Below are 15,271 nucleotides of genomic sequence, written 5' to 3' on the forward strand. Positions count from 1 at the left end.
CTTTAAGCAACTTCATTCCGTACAGTGCACATAGAGATGTCACCAACACAATGTGCCCCCATGAGAACAAACCCACAGTGAGTGTAAATAGGAGCTAAACTGATATACACCTGTTATACGCTTGGCTCGTGGTCCTTAAATGTCCTGATGATGCTGTCACAATTAATAGCTCATCAAATCATTAATATAATTTAGAGTATTATTCAATAACACTCTCTAGGTTCTAATAGACAATGCATCCAGTTAGCCCTTTTGGCATGTAAAATAAAATGCAGAGGGATAAGATGTGACAAAAAATGACTCCAGGAAAGTGTAATACTTCATCCTATCTTGTCACGTCCATTCAAATGTGTAAATATAATGATTCCATACAATGAAGCAGCAATATTTACTCAGATGTTGCAGACACACCTTCATTCATGACTCCTAATGACCCAGATCACAGAAGCTTGCCTTTATCTACAACAATAGGCTCAAATGCAACTGATCTCAGTTGCACAGAAGCAGTGGTGACAGCGGAGAGCAGATGCAGGCAGATAGAATGGAAGATGAGTAAATAATGGTCCAGTACTATGATCCTGGATCCCAGGAGAAATAACCCATACGAGTTGAGGTGAATCAGAAGAAAAAGAACAAATGATCAGAAGGTTTGGTTGTGCACATGTCTAGGCATCAATGTGTACCATTTCTAAATGGCACTGCATATATGAGCTAGTATTATTTCTTCTGTGCTTCCCGAATATTCCTCTCACTAATGCACGTGTAGAGTTGACAGGTGGAACCAAATCTGGGAAGTCTGGAGCTTTAGAGCATGAGCCTCTATGACAGGGCTACTCAACTTTGGAAGCCCCCATGATACTCATAGCATATGGCAAGGGCCATAACTTAAGTGTGGTTGCATATATATGCAAATAGATGCAAATAGATTCTTTCTCCCTGATGGACATGACTTTAAAGATTAAGCCTTAAGCTGCAGCACCAGACCCAAACATTGCCAGCGTGAGCCAGTCAGCACCTTTCAGGCTCTGCCCACAAGGCTAAGCAGCCAGCACTTCCCACAATGCCCTGGCGCTCCTGGCACCTCCTCCCTGGGAGCTAGAAATGCCGACACCCTGTACCCGTCTGTTCCAGCCAGCCTGTCCACTTGCATCTTTCAATGCTCCCCCAGCTTGAGAGAGGCCTCGCCATTGTGGAGCGTGTTCCCAGTGGAGGCCATGTTCAAAGGATCCTACCTGCAGGCCACATGTTGAGCCCTGTGTAAATGAAAACTACACTGCAAGCCACAAACAAACGGACTGTGGGCCACATGTTGAGTAGCCGTGCTCTACAGCTTGATCTAAAAGCCAGCTGGCTCTCAGCTAAAACTGTAGAGCACTCTCATTTTTTCTCTTTGTAAGTGGTCTGAGACCACGTTTCCACTTGCTATGCCGTAGATTGATCATCCAATGTCTGATTTAGTGGGTCTAATAAAGACCCATTAAATCAATCACTGAGGATACTCCCAGTCAGCACCAGTACTCCTCACAGTCACAAGGAGAAAGGGAAGCTGACGGGAACGTTTGCTCCCATTGACTTCCCACTGTGAAGATGGTGCCAAGCAGACATGTCATCTCCAGCTACGTTATTTACATACCTGGAGCTGCATACCTTAATCCAACTTTCCGGATTTAGTACAGACCTGGCCCACATGCCACTAGGGGGGATAGTACACCATACCCAGTAGATGGGGGGGTTACACATACACATGGCAGGAAACAGAGGGCCAGAATTAGCATATATCACTATAGGTCCACCCCTGTCAATAGATCTGTGCACATTTACAGAAGCTAGGAATCTAGCTCCTAGAGCTACACCTAATCAAAAAAAGCTCAGAAACTCACTAACATGAGCAGTGATCTTATCTTGTAATGGGAAGAGTTGGACAATTTTAATGACAAGCAGTGCTACCGGCATTGCCCTTTATCATTACAGATTTTAGGTAAATAAGATTAATATACTCTAGGAAGACTCAATCTCTAGGCACCCAATTCACCGTGTAAATCTGTGACATTAGATCAGGCCCAAATTTGAATATTCACTTCTCCATATATGATCCTTTGTGCATGCCAAAATGCTGTGTCTGCAAAGTACAGAGGCCACATTTTGATTTTGAAGCATTTGCCCTAAAAATTATTGCTGTGATCCACACTGAGCGAACAAAAGTCTTTATTCTTTTTAAGTGCAATTGCATTAGTTATTTTCCTAGAGTAGCATAAAATGCACAAATACAATGCGCTTTTTTTTCTTCCTCCTGCTTTTGCAAACAAGAGCTTCCAAGCCCCTTCTGATCAGGAATAACATGGGCTTTAGACCCTCTTGGAACAAATGAGATTTCTTTGACATCTTAACTTTACACAAATATATTTTAATGAGAGAATATCACCTTGCCTTGAGCTAATTTTCTTCCTCTGCTGTTGCAAAGGTTTTTGTAGTCATTTCTAACGTACAGAACATTAAAGCTAAACAGAATATTTGAATGCCGCACATCCTTTCACCAAGATCGCTGTTTGTTCGTTTCAGAATGTAACGGAGGTGGGGGAGGAGGAGATACATTTTCAAAGGCCTGGTATAAATCGTGGACAAGAAGAACATCCCCTGCAGCCCTTCACTGTCCTGATGTGGCCTTTTATGTCTTCATTTCAAGCTGGATTGTATAAAGCGCTTTCCATTAGGTAACATCTAGGGGCGGATTTAGTGAAAATGAATAAGGATGTACAATGCTATGCTTACAAGGGGAAGAGCTAACCCCAAATATACTATGACTGGCTTTTTTATACCTTTCAATAGGATCACAGAGCATAGTGGCCAGATATAGAAAAGAGGCATTGGCCACCAGACAGAATATGCATCGTCCTACATTTGACTCACTCTGCTTGATCTTAGCCAAAAACCAGAGAGGAAGCCACCCAGAAAGAAGTGGGTGATCTGAAATTAGCATAGACTCATATGACCTAGAAATCAGAAACACTGGTAAAGTCATCTAGTGCCACTCACCGCCCACCCAGAACACACATTCTTACAGCGCCTCCTTTACAAGCCCCTGGACAATTTGCTGGGGCACCGGTTGTAGAGTGCCAACACGCAAATCAAGGTAAATGCCCATGAGCACTGTCACAGGAGGGTTGGCCCAGGTTCTTAGAAGAGGTCTCGCACCTCTGTGCCAGAAGAGGTGTGCCCAGGGGAACCAATCATGCAGGGCGGGCTGCCCATGGGACTGTAACTGATCAGAGGGAGCTTCCACAGAAGCAGAGCTAGAAAGGGAACTAAAGAATAAAGCTGCAGAGGGAGGGACTCTTCTTCAGGGGACTCTGAGGGAGCTGCATAAGAAGCGCCACCTAGAAGTTTTGTTTTCCTTTTGGGAGATGGCCAAAGAGACAAGCTGGGCTTTGTGTCTTCTCCAGCTGCTTCAAGGGCAGGAATGGACAGCACCTCTGGGAGGAGGACTGTGCCTCCCCTTAAGGCTGGAGTGGAAGATTCTTTTTGTGTGTGTTTGTGTTTGGAACGTGGTGTGTCAATAGAGCCCGGCCCTCCCAATAGAGCTGTTGTTGAAGGAGAGAGACTGTGTGGTGCTTACGTAGGAGTTCTGAAGAAGAGGGAAAGAAAAGCACCCTCTTCATGAGGGGGTACTTAGAAGTCAGCCAGTTCTGCTACACGCCCACAACAATCACAGCGCCAACACATGTTCCCAAATGACAGGGGCTTGGGCCTGCAAAGTTGGGTTGGAAGCATTTGGTTTTGGTTCTGTCATGAATGCTAGGCATGTCTTCGTCTCGCTTATGGAGATGGTACCTATTGCCAATACACCGCAGAGCACTGAACCATTTTTCCTGTCTATCTTGCTGAAGGGTTTGACGGGAATGTCACAAGGCAGCTGAGCAAGGCCGTTTATATCTATATCCCTGCTCGTTTTATTAAAAAGAAGAATGTTCTAACAGATAGTATGCTAGCCTGGGACTCCTGTGCTCTACCATAACCATCCTGTGGGACCTAGGACAAGTGACTTAGTCTCTTTGTGGCTCATTCCTCCATTTGGAAAGTGGAAAGAATAGCACTGTTCTCTACCTCAAAGAGGCAGACTTTGAGGATACATATGTTAAAGACTGATATTTAGTCTCTATGCTACAGGGGATGAAGTATTAATCACCATGCTACAGGGGCTGAGGTATTTAGTGGCTATGCTTTAGGAGCTGAGGTATTATGGTGAGGTACTTAGTCACCACACTACAGGCGGCTGATGTATTTAGTCACTATGCGACAGGGGGCTGAGGTAGTATGCCGAGGAGCTGTTTAGTCACTATACTACACAGTGCTATTGTGACTAGAACAGAGCTGGAATTGTTTTGACAAAACGTTTTTCATTGAAAAATACGTATTCATTGAAACTGTTCATGAAACAGGTTTGGTTTCAATGCCTCTTCAAACTAAAACACACATTGTGGGGGAAAACTTTTCGAATCATCATAGGGTTTCATTTCAACATCTTTTCACCAAAGAATTCTGGTTTTCTGGTTCAAAGTGATTTTTTGTTTTGAAAATTAAGATAATTAGGCTGAGAAAAGAGTCAAAAGGAAAAAAAAGCAGAAACCTTTTGGAAATGAAATGCTTCAAAACTGTCCAAACAAAACCTTTCAGCGGACCAAGAATGAAAACTTTTAAATTCTTTCTTTCATGAAAGTTTGAGAGCTGAGTCAGGACTGACCAAATTTTTAAACTTTTGAAACTATTAATGAACTGGGGGGAAAAAAAGATTTCCAGCCCATAGATACACTGTCACTAAAGCTGAAAATGCCAAACATGGTTGCCTTCTATCTGAACAGGGCCTAAATTAACCTATGTCAATCACAAGCATGCAACTCCTAAGCTGATCAAAAATGCTGTGTTATTCCAGCAAGTCCAGGAATACCATTCATCTGTCCTTTTGCAAACACTTTTCTTCATTGTTAATGTTCTATAATTAAACCATATGTAAGGTTCTTTCACTCTAGTAGAAGCAAAGCCCTTCTGCTGCCCATATGCCAAAAAGACAAATGAAGGACAAAGCTCCTGTGAAGAAGGCAAACACTGGGCTTCTTGATTAATAAATTATACATGCAAAAGGCCATCGATAAATGCAGTTGTGGGAGCCCAGTTGTTACTGGCCCTACACGAGTGCACAAGGGAGATACACAAGGAGACTCCAATAGCTGACCAGTAACCAGACTGTAACCTCAGAACACCTGACATGCAAGTTCTCAGTTCTCCCCTTGCTCCAGGATTGGAAGTCATTAGCATCAAGCCATATTCCGAGTATAGATTACATCCCCTGTACAGCGGCTCAACTGTGCTGGCCTTTTGTTATGAGAATGGAGCCAGCATGCTGAGCATTCCTCAGTCCTGCCCATCCACCCGCACAAACGCATGGGAGGGAATTGGTTCCCAGAGAGAGCCAGTCTCCTCAACCCACATTGCTATCTTCAGTCAATGTAACCCAGGCAAAGCTGGGAAGGGGGGGTTATACTCCCTTATTCCCTTTTCTAGCTGCACAGGTCCGCTCACAACTGAGCCCTTATTTAATAACTATTCCTCTGCTAATTTATACTGCTAGGAACAGCTGCTGCATTCCCCCTTTAACACTGACAGGCACATCTCACAATTTTAGCAGGAAGCTCCTGATTCTCAGTGTTCTTCTTAAAGCCCCAACTCCTAGAGTCTTGTGGTGATTTTGAGAAACAGGCTTGTCATGTAAAATAAAAAATAAATTTCTTGCCATAATGTTTGTGAAGAAAAGCTTGAGAGCTTAACTGGAATGCACCATAAAGGTTCTAAAACCAGATGGCGAATACTATTATTGTTATTTAAAATCTCACGATTTGAAGCCAATCTTGTAATTTGGCGGGGTGCAAGGAGCAGGAGGAGGCTGATTCCTGATTTTTTGAAAATATGGGATTGGAGATACTGAAAAGTGTTGCAATTTCTTTAAATAATGACAAAAAGGCAGATGTCGTGCTGTTTGGCTATCTATTTTCTTAAATTCACCGGGCATAAGGTATTCACTTTTGTTGTTAGTCCCACCACACTTTGATGAGGTAATAAATACCCCACATTCCCCATGACCCCTCTGAGCAATTTACTAGCCAATACATTGAAAAATAAAAAATAACATAAAAAGTCAAGAAGTCGGAGTTTCATGAAACCGAACAGAAAGCTGATTCAGGAGAACAAACCATAGTCATAAAAGATTTATTACACTTTATCAGCAATATCCACAATCTTTCTGTGATTAGAGTTACATTGTGTGTAATTATCTTATAGAAATTCTGGCTCTTTGATGTGCTTTATCCACCATGCTGAAGTACAGTTCAATTCTAGTGGGTTTTCATGGTTGACTGGAATTTACATTAAATCCTTTGGGCCCTCAGGGCCAGCCTGGTCTGTCACTAGCTAACTCTTCATAAATATTCAGCTATAAATATATATTTACATTTTTCAGTAAAATCACACGGATTTCAGACCAGCACAAACAGGAGGAAACCAAGAGTCTGATTTCCCTAGAATGATCTTCTATTAGTATCCCAAACTCCAGGCTTCTGTCTCTTTTACCACAAATGAGGGAGTGACTAAAATATTTACAACAATCTGTAAACAAGACATCCAAGTAAACTGAGGCAACTGATTTCTTGCCATTTCATTATGTTTGATTTTTTTCAATGGCCAAAATGCCTTTAAAAACATCCATTTTTAAAACAGGGAGGAGAATGTAAAACTGATCCACGTCCTTAATTCAGCAAAAGTTTCAGGTTTTGTCCAAACCATCTATGGGATTTTAAAAGCCCATCTGTACCAGGTTCTGAACACTCCTCAATGCCCATTAACAACAGGGCTGATTATGCCCTTTGATTTGCAATTGATTTCAGTCGCCGTCGAACAGAGCTTTTGAACAGTTGCTCAGTTTTTTGCAGAGATGCTCCATGCCACACGGGATTAGGCCCAATCCTGTAATTGAATCCATGCGGGTGAACCCCCTCCTCCTATGTGGGTCCATGCTGCAGTCAGCAAATTCCCCCATCCCGTCCAAGAAAGATCCCACACTATATTCTAAGAGCAAATGGGTGCAGTCAATGGGGCTCACAGACATGCGGGGGGTTGATTTCAGGACCGGGCCTAAGCCTGGAGAGTCACTTCCATGCATCCCTTTTTTCACTCACTCCTAGCATGACACATTTGCACAGAGTGCGACAGGAAAGGGTAGTTTTACAAGGGTTGGGCAAAATCCATTTCAGCCATTTTTTAGTTAAGTATGTGACAGTCTGTGAGAGGACTGTAGGACCTGGGATTTTTGAGAGAGAGAGAGAGTTAGTTAGTTAGTTAGTTAGTTAGTTAGTTAGTTAGTTAGTTAGTTAGTTAGTTAGTTAGTTAGTTAGGGTATGTCTACACTACCCCGCTAGTTCGAACTAGCGGGGTAATGTATGCATACCGCACTTGCTAATGAAGCCCGGGATTTGAATTTCCCGGGCTTCATTAGCATAAGCGGGGAGCCGCCATTTTTAAATCCCCGCTGCTTCGAACCCCGTGTAGCGCGGCTACACGGGGCTCGAACTAGGTAGTTCGGACTAGGGTCCTATTCCGAACTACCGTTACTCCTCGTGAAACGAGGTGTACCGGTAGTTCGGAATAGGCACCCTAGTCCGAACTACCTAGTTCGAGCCCCGTGTAGCCGCGCTACACGGGGTTCGAAGCAGCGGGGATTTAAAAATGGCGGCTCCCCGCTTATGCTAATGAAGCCCGGGAAATTCAAATCCCGGGCTTCATTAGCAAGTGCGGTATGCATACATTACCCTCCTAGTTCGAACTAGGAGGGTAGTGTAGACATACCCTTAGTTAGTTAGTTATGGTCATTTGCTGCTGTGTTAAATTTTCCTTTTTAACCACATCTTTTTGGTCCTCTGATCTCTAAATGACAGTCACTGGGATTAAGAATGTAAATGACCTGTAGTGCAGTGGCATTTGAAAATGTGGATGACATTAAATTGGAAGTTGAAAGACGTATTTTGCTCTGTTTAGCTTGAACCCTTCTCATGCTGTCCCACTGTACTGATCAAGAGGCCCTGATTCACACACGCCCCGAGGACATAGCGTGTGGGTTTCCATTTGCTTGCGCTTTTACTGCTAATGAATTGAAATGACCTAGAACTGAAACAATTTTGTGTGTCATAGGACACATCTAGTTAGGAAGCTGTTCCTTGCATAATTATAAGGCCCAGTCCTGAGAGGGGCTGTGCACTTGCAACAGCCAAGAAGTCAAGGGGAATCTCAAATGCTCAGAACCCATTCAGGACGAGGCCTACAGAAAATAGACATGAGTAAACCTGGGTCAACAAGAATCCAGTCCTGCTCCTGCAGAGAGATTTGCTCCTTGTCTCCACCAGGAGTGGGAGTGGGATCCCCTGGATCTCCTTCCAATAAATTTCCCATTGCTTTCCCCAGTGTAGCACTCAGTGCTTCAAGTTTGGGGGATGGGGAAGCTATTCCTCCATCTGCTCCCACCACTGGGAACATTCTCCTGACCTTTTCCTTGTCACAAATCTCTGTTCTCCACCCATTAGTTCTAAGGTGCATACTGTGTTAGATTATATTCCATTTCACTTCCATGAGGACAGCAGCCACAGTACCATTGCAACCTCATCCTCTCTTCCTCCCCCCACTTCTTGGATTGCTGCTCACAACCCGGGGCTCAGTACAACAACCCAAATCCATTTATCCAAGCCTGGGGATTTTTGTTATTCTTGTTCATAAAATCTCGGGTTGTTTGTGGGGAAGAATCATAGAATCCAACGACTGGAAGGGACCTTGAGAGGCAGACCTGCCAATGGTGGGGAGGGGAGGGCCAAAGGGAGCAGTTGTCCTTGGGCCCAGTGATTCAAAGGGGTCTGTGGCTCCCAGCTCCAGCCGTTGCCAGAGTAGCAGTAGCTGGAACACTGGGCCCTTTAAATCACCAGTGTAGCACCAGGCCACACACTTTCAAGCAGCACTAAGAACTGAGGGAAGGTGTCCATACTGTGATCTGGACAGTGCTGAGGGCCAGCTGCCCTTGCTCCACCCCTTCTCCCTGAGTCCCACCCCTTCCAAAAGCACGGAGCTGGGGCCTTCCCCCCACATTGTTCTGCAGCTGAGAGGTTATCAAGTCCAGTCTCCTGTACTCATGACAGGACCAACCTAGCAACCCTAACTTGGGTGCTTAAACCAATGCTTACATCAGTTTCCTGGCCACTCACCTGGGCTGTTTTGCAAGAGGGGAATTTTAAAAAACAAAAGAAAACGTCTGTCCAAAATTATACCTCTAGGAAGCACAGGGAACATTTCTCAGGCTGCAATCGGACTTAATAAACCCAAATGTAAGTAGGCCGATTGAGTAGGGCTGACGTAATATGGATGCTGATTTGGAGAAGAGAGACGCAAATGAATATCCTTCTTGTAAGAGGCGCAGGAGAGAGAGAAAATCAATGCATTTGCGTAAGAATTGAAACAAGTTAAGAGTTCTATGCTTATTAGTTCCTCACCACAAACTAATCTGCCACTGAAAGCAGACAGGGAAGAATATCAGAATGACTGTAATGGAACACAGATCAGTTTAATGGTATCAGAAACTCTTTTGAAGGGAGATGTGTAGCTCTGAGCAGGTGGGGGCAGCTCGACATGTCGACGATCTCTAGGTAGAGACTTTGTTAAAAGGAGAAGAAGGGGGGAAAATTGAAATTCTGTTGTCAAGTAACATCATGCTTTAATTTCATGCCACATTATGACAATCTGGTCTGTAAAGCACTCCTCGTGTGTGACTGCAGCAGAGCGGCTGTATTACAGCTTCTGCTGGCAAAAGCTGATAGGCCCAGGAGACCTGCAGCCCTCAGCTAATTGTAAACCCGATTAAATAGCAGTGTGAAGAAGTTTGATTAATTCAATCTATCTCCATGCATCAAGACCAAAACCAGACATGGAAAAAGCCCTGAATCTTCTGAGTCTCAAGTTCTTTGTTCTTCACATTTTAATTTTTTTTTTTAAATTGAAGCACTGGGGAAATTATGAAACAAGCAACAATTCCACTTTTCTGCCTTAAAAAACTTTGTCTTTAAAAAAAGCATAAAATGATTATTTCAATTAGCGTCTTTATGTACTTACCCAGATAAATTATCATATTAATAAACTTCTGATAGATTTTCAGGGGATGCATAACTAAGGGTTTCTGATCCAGCTGAATTCATGGTCTGTTGGACAGGAGGGATTTGGACTTAATTAATTTGAGTTGTTTCAATTTCAGTGAAATTGTCTATTTCCCAATCTCTACTGCGTGCATGTGAGCGAGAAACCGATAGCTGTAAAGAGAGGAGTTAGAAGAACTCTCTCTGTTAAGGACACATAATTCCCTCATCTGACTACCTGTTTGAAGCTACTGCATTCAACATATAGCAACAGTCACCAAAAGTATGTGCTATTCCCTCACAATAAATGCTATTCAAATATTTTTGTATGGCTGATAAATGTTGAAACTACTGCTGACCTCTGTTTGAAATGCGGATCATGTTAATAGTGATAGAAATGTAGCCATGTTAGTCTGGTGTAGCTGAAACAAAAAACAGGACTATGTAGCACTTTAAAGACTAACAAGATGGTTTATTAATTGTATCCTTTGGTATATATGGTTGTGACAATTTTCTTCCACTATTTGATCTGAGGAAGTAGGTCTGGCCCACGAAAGCTTTCGTGGGCCAGACCCACTTCCTCAGATCAAATAGTGGAAGAAAATTGTCACAACCATATATACCAAAGGATACAATTAAAAAAATGAACACATATGAAAAGGACAAATCAAATTTCAGAACAAAAGGAGGATTAAAATGTTTAGCCAACATATGAAAATGTTTGAATGGCCATTTTGCTAAGAAATCATGTAAATATTTCATTTAATTAAATTTCCACCTTGAATACATACACTACCAGCACATACTTGCAGTATAGACTGGGTCTCTTTTTCCAGTCAGAGCTTCGTGTGAGACTGTTTTTCCTATAATGTACAAATCACAGAATTACTTACAAATGTAGGCATTGATCCTGGAATTAAGCACAGATCACTGCTCCCATACAGGGCTCCACTCACTTTTGAGATAACAGGGTCCCACACAGGCATAAAGGTTTGTACCAGATTATCTTATTTCAAGACTGGGGCCTTATTTTATACAGTACTTTGCAAGCAAACTGGATCAAAAAATGCTTTAGAGAATTAAATGATAGTACAAGAAAGGAGTATAGACATATTTTCAGCTGAGATTTGAAATCAGACAGAGGGCAATGAAGCAGAGAGGTAAGAAAAGGCTGTTCCTGATGTCAGATGCCCTGGAGAAGGAGGTTATACAGAAGGCTGCAGTGGGGGGAGTCTAGGTTGGATATTAGGAAAAACTATGTCAGAAGGAGGATGGTGAAGCACTGGAATGGGTTACCTAGGGAGGGGGTGGAATCTCCATCCTTAGAGGTTTTGAAGTCCTGGCTTGACAAAGCTCTGCATGAGATGATTTAGTTGGGGTTGGTCCTGCTTTCGGCAGGGGGTTGGATTTGATGACCTCCTGAGGTCTCTTTCAGCCCTAGGATTCTGTGATTCTATGAAGATCAGTTGTAGGCAAGCAGAAATAGCTATATAAGGAGTCCATGTTGGAGTCTAGTGATTCAAGGCTTGGCAAAGGCATAGTAAGGGGGCTACAGGTGAAACCAAGGAGAGATGAAGGCACAAGTGACACAGCAACCTCCAGTGTCTGGCAAATAAATGATTTGATGACATAATGCAGTCAATGAAAGTGCCTCACTAGCATTATATTTAAAATGACCCCTTATCCTGATTCCATGAATTGTGACTATCCTCTATAAATATCATTATTGCGGGTAATGTCTCCCTTACTCTATGAAATCCAATCTCTCGCCTCTTCTTCTATGAATAGGACTCACAGCCCTGGTTGACACTCGGGCATTATTTCAAAATAACTCCCCTTATTTCAAAATAACGAGCAGAGTGTCCACACTACCAAGCCCGTTATTTCAAAATAATAACTCCTGCTTTCCACAAGGAATAACGCTTATTTCAAAATAGTTATTTCAAAATAGGGGTAGTGTGGATGCCCCACTGCTGCTATTTTGAAATAACTACTCCCAAGAGCCATTCAAAGCAATTACTCCCCAGTGCTTCCTGGGGCTCTGAGGAGAGGTAGCGCATCCACATTAAGGGAGCCTGCCTCAGACTCATTTTGAGGCTTCTCTGTAGTGCGGCTGTTGTATTTCAAAACAGTTATTTCAGGAGTAGTTATTTCAAAATAAGGGTATGTCTACACTACCCCCCTAGTTCGAACTAGGGGGGTAATGTATGCATACCGAACTTGCTAATGAAGCCCGGGATTTGAATTTCCCGGGCTTCATTAGCATAAAGCCGGCGCCGCCATTTTTAAAAGCCGGCTAGTGCGAACCCCGTGCCGCGCGGCTACACGCGGCACGGACTAGATAGTTCGGATTAGGCTTCTAATCCGAACTATCTGTACGCCTCGTGGAACAGGAAGCCTAATCCGAACTATCTAGCCCGTGCCGCGTGTAGCTGCGCGGCACGGGGTTCGCACTAGCCGGCTTTTAAAAATGGCGGCGCCGGCTTTATGCTAATGAAGCCCGGGAAATTCAAATCCCGGGCTTCATTAGCAAGTTCGGTATGCCTACATTACCCCCCTAGTTCGAACTATGGGGGTAGTGTAGACATACCCTGAGTTATTTTGAAATAATTTCCTAGTGTAGACATGTCCACATTGACAGTAGTGGAGATTCCATGAGCAGGTCACAGACACAAGAAGTAAAATTCTGGCCCCAGTGAAATCAGTGGGCGTTTTCCCGTTGATTTCACTCCAGCCTGGATTTTACCCAATAAGTATACCTCTCATTTTTTGTCTCCAGTGTTGAATGTGTGTTTGTACCCCAAATCTGAGCCTGCAAAGGCGCAGGTATCTGGGCAATTCTGTGTCTGGAAAACCCCCATATGTGTTTAGGTGAACAGTAGATGTAAATACCTCAATAAATACTGAAAAAAATGTCCTTGGATCTCTATTTGAATATTTAAGTGAATTTGCTTGGCCCGGGTTCCCTCCCATTTGTGGTTTTCTGCCAATATTTTCACAAATGAGTTTTACTAGTATAAATACTCCCAGAAAGCACATTTTAAACTCCAATGTTCTGCCACTTGCCAAAAGCAATTTTACCAATTACCTAACAACTGTGAGAATTTCAAATTGCTATCAGTGACTTTGACCCCCAAATCTGAATACGAAATTCACACAGTTATTGGCTAGATGTGCAAGTCATCCAATGCGGGAACAGAAGTGGTGCCACGTGACAGAACTCACAAACACACCAGGAATTGAGAATTTCAGATATTTGCCGTGAATGATTGGCAATGAGCCAAATATTTGAGAACAATCGCAAGTAGCAAAGAAATTGGAAAGTTTGCTTGCATGCCCTTTGCAAAGAGAAAAAGATCTGAAATTGGTTACACTTTTTTAAAAAAGAATCTCGCACTCTCAACAAAAAATTAACAAACCAGAAACACAAAGAAGAGTGACAAGAAGATGCTAATATGTCGTGCTTACAACTGATCTGCACATGTGTGCATTCTACTATCACATTTATCTTTGTTGCAGCCAGCTACTTTTGAAGCAATATAGGCCCTAATGCATCAGTTATTAATAGCATTACTTGTAATATCACTGTTGTACACAGAATGATATTAAATTATTGCTATTACTTATCAGTAGCACAGCTTGACGGGATCCACTTAAATCCAGCTAAAGTGGCTTCCTGTAGCTGCTGACGCTGCCACCCAATACATCTATAATCTTTGCAGCTACCCAGGCGTTTCTTTATGTGTACAACTATGAAATACCTGCATGACCCTCCTAAACTGAAGCTGATTTGATGGTAGAAGCTGAGCAACCATGGGCACTCAGAATCTTTAAATATTTCAGAAACCAAGAGTTGTAATTTCTCTCATCTCCTTCCCTCCCCTAGCAGTAAACATAGCTGAGGACTTCCCAGTTCCCACTGCACTTCTGGAATGTATTTCTCTCAAAAACCACTGAACCTCACATTATGATTCCATGGCGAGACAAGCAGAGAACAGTAGGAAATGATGGTTTACACAAATGGATATGGAAATGTCTTTTTTCCTGTACTTAGAGAAATAACAGCTTTCAGGAAAGCTCTAAATCCTACCAACATGCACTTCATAAATGCAAAAAGGGCCCCTTCTTGTGATAGGAAGTTTAAAGAAGGTTGCTTTTCTCAGCCAACTCACATAAAGAATAATCCACTTTATCCTGGTGTTAAATTCATAATTTGTATGATGTCAAAACCAACAGGAAATAAACATGGCACTATTTATATCATACAGAGAGAGTAAGAGAGAGAACGTTAGGTGCATTTTAAGAATTGGAAGGAAGTTTTATTGTATCTTACAGCTTTTTTTATTCATTACCTTGGAAAAATCAAGGCCCCTTAACACCATATTTGAAATAAATATTTTGTTATTATTTAGAGGTGAGTTTGGGGCTTTGTTGAGGTAGGCATTGTACAAATACATGGGGTACAATCTTGGATCCACTGAAATGGCAAAATTCCCTTTGACTTCAGAGGGGACAGGATTCACCACATGGTAGAAGACAGGCTCAATTATGAAGCCCTTACAATCAAAATAGACAAGGCAGCCAAAAGTTGGGAAAGGAAATTGGCATGTTTTGATCTATAATTCAGGAAAGCACTTAAACACATGCTTAAATATACCCCTTTTCAGAGAAGCAGTTAAGCATGAGCTTAACTTTCAGCCTGTGCTTAAGTATCCTTGGGTACGTCAACACTTGTACCATAGCTCAAACTAGGGATGCAAATGAAGGTGACCGAAATTGCTAATGAAGCGGGGATTAAAATATCCTACGCTTCATTAGCATGATCTCTCCGGCGCGTTACTCCGCTCAACAGCTGTTTCGAAAGTGAAAGTGCGCGCCGGGATGTGTTAGTTCGAACTAACATTACTCCTCAAAAAAATGAGAAGTAATGTTAGTTCGAACCAAGGGGTTTGGTTTGAACTAACGCGTCCCGGCACGCACTTTCACTTCCGAAACGGCTGTTCAGCGGAGTAACGTGCCGGCAAAATCATGCTAATGAAGCGCAGGATATTTAAATCCCT

The sequence above is a fragment of the Pelodiscus sinensis genome, chromosome 18 (genome assembly GCF_049634645.1).
Source record: "Pelodiscus sinensis isolate JC-2024 chromosome 18, ASM4963464v1, whole genome shotgun sequence".
NCBI lineage: Eukaryota > Metazoa > Chordata > Testudines > Trionychidae > Pelodiscus > Pelodiscus sinensis.